Raw genomic sequence first — 8559 nt, forward strand, 5'->3', positions numbered from 1 at the left:
AGTTCTACACTTCTGTCTCATTGTTTTATTCACACTACTACCATACATCAATATCCACACATAGTCATATCCATAAATCATGTTGAAATCACGACAGTCCTTCTAGCTGTTTTTGACCGTTATTAGGCTAGTGAACAAAGCAGCTTGTGCTGCAGTAGATTCTTCTGTGTAATATTAGCATTAGCTCCTCTTAGCTGTATTCTAGAGACATGCAAGCTTGGGTGAATTCTGTGTAATATTAGCATTAGCTCCTCTTAGCTGTGTTCTAGAGACGTGCAAGCTTGGGTGAATTCTGTGTAATATTAGCATTAGCTCCTCTTAGCTGTATTCTAGAGACGTGCAAGCTTGGGTGAATTCTGTGTAATATTAGCATTAGCTCCTCTTAGCTGTATTCTAGAGACGTGCAAGCTTGGGTGAATTCTGTGTAATATTAGCATTAGCTCCTCTTAGCTGTATTCTAGAGACGTGCAAGCTTGGGTGAATTCTGTGTAATATTAGCATTAGCTCCTCTTAGCTGTATTCTAGAGACATGCAAGCTTGGGTGAATTTGGAAGGAATTTTAAGTGATGATCATATCACCCCCATTTGAAACAGCAAGTAAAAAAAATGATGTTTAAGTTGCCATGGTAACAATACAGTTGTATCCTATTCATATGTCCCGTTGGTAGTGCTCAGCAGAATGACTTGCACATGGGTGTATTTTGTTGTGCGTGTGGGTGTCTGTGTGCAGATGCATGTGTGTTTGTGGTAGGGGGAAGTCTGAAAGAGATGCAAAGGTTCATAGATATGTAGAGACATCAAGAGCTACAAAAAAATCGTATCAAATGTTATTTGTCACATACTTCGGAAACAACAGGTGTAGACTAACAGTGAAATGACTACGGGTCCTGTTCCAAGAATTCCAAATGAAAGATAAACAAATGGAAATAGTGACATGAGGAATAAATACACAGTGAATAACACATAACAATGAGTAAAAAATAACATGGTTATATAGAAGGAATGCCACAAGCAGTACCACAGTGTGAGAAACGCTGTATTTCTATTCTGTTCAAGAGAACTCACCATTTTGTCTGTCTCCGTTGCCATGGAAACACGGAGTCTCAACAGTAAACACGAATCTCCAGTATAAACAGGGGTGTCTGGGGAATTCATTGCGATGTACACTACTGGGGAGTTCCCCTCACGTTTACACTGCTTTCAATGCAGCTGTGACCGTGGCACATTAGTAGACCTGCTGGAAACACAGCCAAGCACTAAATAACTGCTGCTGTTCTGTATGGGTTCCTCTGGTAAAACATACCAGGGCGACTGGAAGACATGTTTTCTCTCTGAAGAGCAGTGTCCAAGATGGTATGTGGAGAGAGAGTAGCATGTCAATTATTTTCTGGTAGTAAATGCATCCATACAGACAGACAAAATCTGCCTAAATCCATCATATTTACTACAGTATATCTTCATTGTTACTCATATTTTACTGGGGAGAGTGCAACCAAAACTGCAATAAGACAATCCTAAGATAAAGCATTTATCAACACATGCACCCAGCCACCTGTATGGGCTAAAAACATCCACAATTACTGTGTACCTTATATAATTCAATACAGATTCATGTCATTCATCCACTAGAATATAACATATTACAGGTATAAATAAACTCTGGCACTTTTGCTGAGAGTTGGTCAACCCTATGAAGGATACAGGACTATTGCCCACACTATTGCCCACACATAGATACACACATGCTTGTACACACACACGTTTGTTTTACTATCCTTGTGGGGACCAAACAATTGATTTCAATTCAAAATTCTATTTTCCCTAAACCTAACCCATAACCTAACCATAGTCCTAAACTTAACCCCCAACCCTAATTCCAACCCTCAACCTAATTGTAACCCTAAACCTACCCCTAAGCCTAAAACAGCCTTTTTTGCTTGTGGGAACAGGCTAAATTAATTTTCCTTGTTTTAATATGCTTGTGAGGACTTCTGGTCCCCACAAGGATAGTAAAGCCAAACACACACCCACACACACACACACACACACACACACACACACAACACACACACAATATGACAAAGTCTACTTTGAAATGGACAGGGCACTTGGGCAAATCTGTAAATAGGTCCTTACTCTACATTCTACCATGATGCTAGGAGTTTCCTAGTAGAGGGCCGTTCAAACCTTTGATTTCTCATCTAGTCTAGGAATCTCCTAATAGAGGACCATTCAAACCTTTACACTCTAGTCTACAGTACTGTATTCAAGGACGTTCTGATGAATAACCAATACTATCATCAGTGGGTTTGCAAAGAAACGAGCTACAATATTTACTCAAGAATAATAAACAGATTGATACAATGGTTAATTTCTTAGATAATGTAGCTAAGTAACTAACAATGTTTGTATGTATTATTTGGAACAACGCAAAGTCCAGTTTACCTTTGAAGGCATGTCAAAAACAAAATAAACAGTCATAAATCATCCCCTATCAGCCATGGATTATAAATCTGTGGTCATTACTGATTATTCATAGCACAGAAAAACATAATCATGATTGTCTGAACTCCATCTCATGTGTTGATTATTTGGCTGTCCATGTGGACGATTCTCAGTCATGCCCACTTTTTGGCCTTTGTTTAAATTAATATTTCTTGTGAGATATTCATTTTGCACATGGATATTTCTACTGTTATAGACTTTAGAAGGCAAAGAAACAAAGGTTCTGTAGTTTAGAGGATAGTTTGCAAAATGATAGAATTCAACATGTGTGTCTTGCTGAGAGGATGTATGTCCATTTAGTTCTGGTGAGTTTTGTCTTAAAAAAATAATTTATCTTTGTAAAACTAAACATTTCTAAGTAAGATTTTTTTTTAAGTAAGATTGCATGCTTAGTACATTAATGCATGTACCAATATTGGGTTAGGTAGGGGTTTTCTATGGTCCTTATATGGACACAGCTATACAATGTAAAGATCAAAACTGCTTGAAATTAAAATCCGAAGCTTTCATTTTTGTGAACATTGCTGTCCTATAAAAAGATCACAAATAAATAAATGTGATTACAAAGAAAACACGATCTGCTTTGTCTCAGTCCCTGGTTCGTTCTTTGTGAACACTGTCACAACATTTGTTATTCCTGTACACAAGCACAACAGATATAAAGCATCCACACAATGCGTAGCACAATTTCCCTTGTGAATAATTACAATCGCTTCATGCACAACCCCAAATGACTCACATGACACTGATCAAACAGGAGAAAACACAAACAAATAAGTGCTCTCTAGGGGAAGACACAAACAAATAAGTGCTCTCTAGGGGAAGACACAAACAAATAAGTGCTCTCTAGGGGAAGACACAAACAAATAAGTGCTCTCTAGGGGAAGACACAAACAAATAAGTGCTCTCTAGGGGAAGACACAAACAAATAAGTGCTCTCTAGAGGAAGACACAAACAAATAAGTGCACTCTAGGCCATGTCCCTGTGCTCTAATGGCCATGTAGAGTGAATTTGTGGCTTTGACGCCCTCTGCTGCAGGACTGAATCTCTGCCATGGACAGATCCATGGACATGAAGCTAATGTAGGGCTAGGATTAAGGTTAAGTTAGGTTAGGTTTATGGTTAGCTGGGTTTGAGATGGGCTGTCATGCTGGATTTTGCCCCAAATCCAATATGGTGGCCAAAATCCAATATGGCTGCCGTAATACCGTTGAAGAAAAACTGTATGATAGAAAACCATTTTCAGAGCTGTGTTATATTATCTATACTAATTTCAACTAGTTTGGGGGTAATTATAAAATGGCCACCATAATCCAAAAATGGTCACCATAATGAGCTTTAAGCCTACCTACGCATCAATGTTATGGACATTATAACGATCCATGTTTCTAGTCCTGGACTTTCTGAACATGTTGATGTATATTTGGTAGGAAACAGAGGGTCCAAATCTGCAGAAAGGTGAAAGGAAGGGGGATTTCAGGATACTCCCTGAATTTTCTTGGGGCTGTTTGATATTTGTATGATTTTTTAAATATGTCAACGTCTAGCCTTTGTTTTCTACTTCCCCTCTATAGTCTATATCTTCCTGGTATGATAGTTCCCTGTCCAGATAGCAATACCCAGACTGAACTCACTGAACAGCTTTCATACAGAGTCAGTGGTAGACCGTGGAGATGTCTGGGTCCACTGCTTATGTCTATGAAGATGTTAGTGGAAAACAATGTATTTTAGGGGACCCGTTTGATAATGGAGCCGGCAACTCTGACGACGTCTATGAAGACCAAAACTACGAAACTCCATACACATCTCCTGGCTTGAGAAACGAGACTGAGGATGCAGTGACCCCAGGAAGCACAGCACAAGCTGAACACTCAGATAATGTAACTCACTTAGATAATACCTTTGATGATACAGTGGTAGCAATATATGGTTATAACATCTACCGAAAAGACAGAAATGCCCAGGGAGGCGGTGTTGCGGTCTATATTCAGAACCACATTCCTGTAAAGCTTAGAGACGATCTAATGTTAAATACTGTTGAAGTAATATGGCTACAGGTTAATCTGCCTCACCTAAAGCCCATTCTTGTGAGAATCTGCTATAGACCACCAAGTGCTAACAGTCAGTATCTGGATAATATGTGTGAAATGCTTGATAATATATGTGATATCAACAGAGAAGTATATTTTCTGGGTGATTTAAATATTGACTGGCTATCATCAAGCTGCCCACTCAGGAAAAAACTTCAAACTGTAACTAGTGCCTGCAACCTGGATCAGGTTGTCAGTCAACCTACCAGGGTAGTTACAAACAGCACAGGAATGAAATCATCAACATGTATTGATCACATATTTACTAATGCTGCAGATATTTGCTTTAAAGCAGTATCCAAATCCATAGGATGTAGTGATCACAATATAATAGCCAAATCTAGAAAAACCAAAGTTCCAAAGGCTGGGCCAAATATAGTGTATAAGAGGTCATACAAGAAGTTTTGTGGTGATTCATATGTTGATGATGTACAGAATATTTGCTGGTCTGTGGTGTGTAATGAGGAGCGACCAGACGCTGCACTTGACACATTTATGAAACTACTTATTCCAGTTACTAAAAAGCACACACCCATTAAGAAAATGACTGTTAAATCCCCGTGGATTGATGAGGAATGTAAAAATGGTATGGTTGAGAGGGATGAGGCAAAGGGTACGGCAATTAAGTCTGGCAGCCCAACTGATTGGCAAACGTACTGCAAATTAAGAAATCATGTGACTAAACTAAATAAAAATAAAAATAAACTACACTATCAAACAAAGATAAATTATATAAAGAATAATAGTAAAAAGCTTTGGGGCAATTTAAATGACATTTTGGGAAAAAAAAGCCAACATTGAATCAGATGGCTCATTCATCACAAAGCCCAATGATATTGCAAACGACTTTAATGACTTTTTGATTGGCAAGATAAGCATACTTAGGGATGACATGCCAGCAACAAATGCTGACACTACACATCCAGGTATATCGGACCAAATTATGAAAGACAAGAATTATACTTTTGAATTCCGTAAAGTCAGTGTGGAAGAGGTGAAAAAATGTATGTTGTCTATCAACAATGACAAGCCACGGGGTCTGACAATCTGGATGGAAAATTACTGAGGATAATAGCACACGATATTGCCACTCCTATTTGCCACATCTTCAATTTAAGCCTACTAGAGAGCATGTGCCCTCAGGCCTGGAGGGAATCTAGTCATTACCTCCCAAGAATAGTAAAGCCCCCTTTCCCGGCTCAAATAGCCGACCAATCAGCCTGTTACCAACCCTTTGTTAACTTTTGGAAAAAATGGTGTTTGACCAGATACAATGCTATTTCACAGCAAAGAAATTGACAACAGAATTTCAGCACGCTTATAGGGAAGGACACTCAATAAGCACAGCACTTACACAAATTAATGATAATTGGCAGAGAGAGATTGATGATAAAATGATTGTGGAGACTGTCTTGTTAGACTTCAGTGCAGCTTTTGACATTATCGATCATAGCCTGCTGCTGGAAAAACATATGTGTTATGGCTTTACACCCACTGCTATAATGTGGATAAAGAGTTACTTGTCGAACAGAACACAAAGGGTGTTCTTTAATGGAAGCCTCTGAAATATAATCCGGTTAGAATCAGGAATTCCCCAGGGTAGCTGTTTAGGCCCCTTGCTTTTTTCAATTTTTACTAATGATATGAGTAAAGTCAAAGTGTATATGTACATGGTTGACTCAACACTATACACGTCAGCTACTACAGCGACTGAAATGACTGCAACACTCAACAAAGAGCTGCAGTTAGTTTCATAGTGGGTGGCAAGGAATAATTAGCCCTATATTTTTCTAAAACTAAAAGCATTGTATTTGGAACAATACACTCACTAAACCCTAAACCTCAACTAAATCTTGTAATAAATAATGTGGAAATTCAGCAAGTTGAGATGACTAAACTGCTTGGAGTAACCCTAGATTGTAAACTGTCATGGTCAAAACATGTTGATGTGGTAGTAGCTGAGTTGGGGAGAAGTCTGTCCATAATAAAGCGCTGCTCTGCCTTCTTAACAACACTATCAGCAAGGCAGGTCCTACAGGCCCTAGTTTTCTCGCGCCTTGACTACTGTTCAGTCGTGTGGTCAGGTGCCACAAAAAAGGACTTAGGAAAATTGCAATTGGCACAGAACAGGGCAGCACAGCTGGCCTTGGATGTACACAGAGAGCTAATATTAATAATATGCATGTCAATCTCTCCTGGCTGAAAGTGGAGATTGACTTCATCACTACTTTTATTTATGAGAGGTATTGACATGTTGAATGCACTGAGCTGTCTGTCTAAACTACTGGCACACAGCTTGGACACCCATGTATACCCCACAAGAGGTCTCTTCCCAGTCCCCAAGTCCAGAACAGACTATGGGAGGCACACAGTGCTATATAGAGCTATGACTACATGGAACTTTATTCCACATCAAGTAACTCATGCCAGCAGTGAAATTAGATTTAAAAAACAGATAAAAAAACACCTTCTGGAACAGCGGGGACTGTGAAGCAACACAAACATTGGCACAGACACATGCATACACACACACACACACACACACACACACGATAACATACTCACTATACATATACATGGATTTAGTACTGTAGATATGTGGTAGTGGTGGAGTAGGGGGCCTGAGGGCACACAGTGTGTTGTGAAATCTGTGAATGTATTGTAATGTTTTAAAATGGTATAAACTGCCTTAATTTTGCTGGACCCCAGGAAGAGTAGCTGCTGCTTTGGCAGCAGCTAATGGGGATCCATAATACATACAAATACTAGAGAAAGAGAAAGAGAGTATAGAGAGAGAAAGATTGTAGAGAGAGAGAGTAGAAAGAGAGAGTAGAGAGTAGAGAGAGAGAGTAGAGAGAGAGAGAGAGAGTAGAGAGAAAGAACAAGAGAGAGAGAGAGAGAGAGAGCTGAATAGAGAGAGAGAGGGAGAGAGAGTGAAGAGATATAGAGTAGGGAGATACGGAGTAGAGATATAGAGTAGAGAGATGTAGAGAGAAAGAATGAGAGAGAGATAGAGTAGAGCGATATATAGTAGAGATACAGAGTAGAGATATAGAGTAGAGAGGTGGAGAGATATAGAGTAGAGATATAGAGTAGAGAGATAGAGTAGAGAGATATAGAGTAGAGAGATATAGAGTAGAGAGAGATAGAGTAGAGAGAGATAGAGTAGAGAGATATAGTGTAGAGAGAGATAGAGTAGAGAGATATAGAGTAGAGAGAGATAGAGTAGAGAGATATAGAGTAGAGATATAGAGTAGAGATATAGAGTAGAGAGATAGAGTCGAGAGATATAGAGTAGAGAGAGATAGAGTAGAGATATAGAGTAGAGAGATAGAGTAGAGAGATATAGAGTAGAGAGATATAGAGTAGAGAGATATAGAGTAGAGAGATAGAGTAGAGAGATATAGAGTAGAGAGATAGAGTAGAGAGATATAGAGTAGAGAGAGATAGAGTAGAGATATAGAATAGAGAGGTATAGAGTAGAGATATAGAGTAGAGAGAGAGTAGAGATATAGAGTAGAGAGATATAGAGTAGAGAGAGATAGAGTAGAGATATAGAATAGAGAGGTATAGAGTAGAGAGATAGAGTAGAGAGATATAGAGTAGAGAGATAGAGTAGAGAGATATAGAGTAGAGAGATAGAGTAGAGAGATATAGAGTAGACAGAGATAGAGTAGAGATATAGAATAGAGAGGTATAGAGTAGAGAGATACAGAGTAGAGATATAGAGTAGAAAGATAGAGTAGAGAGATATAGAGTAGAGAGAGATAGAGTAGAGAGAGATAGAGTAGAGAGATATAGTGTAGAGAGAGATAGAGTAGAGAGATATAGAGTAGAGAGAGATAGAGTAGAGAGATATAGAGTAGAGATATAGAGTAGAGAGAGATAGAGTAGAGATATAGAGTAGAGAGGTATAGAGTAGAGAGATACAGAGTAGAGATATAGAGTAGAGAGATATAGAGT

Source organism: Salmo salar, chromosome ssa11, assembly GCF_905237065.1.
Source record: "Salmo salar chromosome ssa11, Ssal_v3.1, whole genome shotgun sequence".
Classification (NCBI taxonomy): domain Eukaryota; kingdom Metazoa; phylum Chordata; class Actinopteri; order Salmoniformes; family Salmonidae; genus Salmo; species Salmo salar.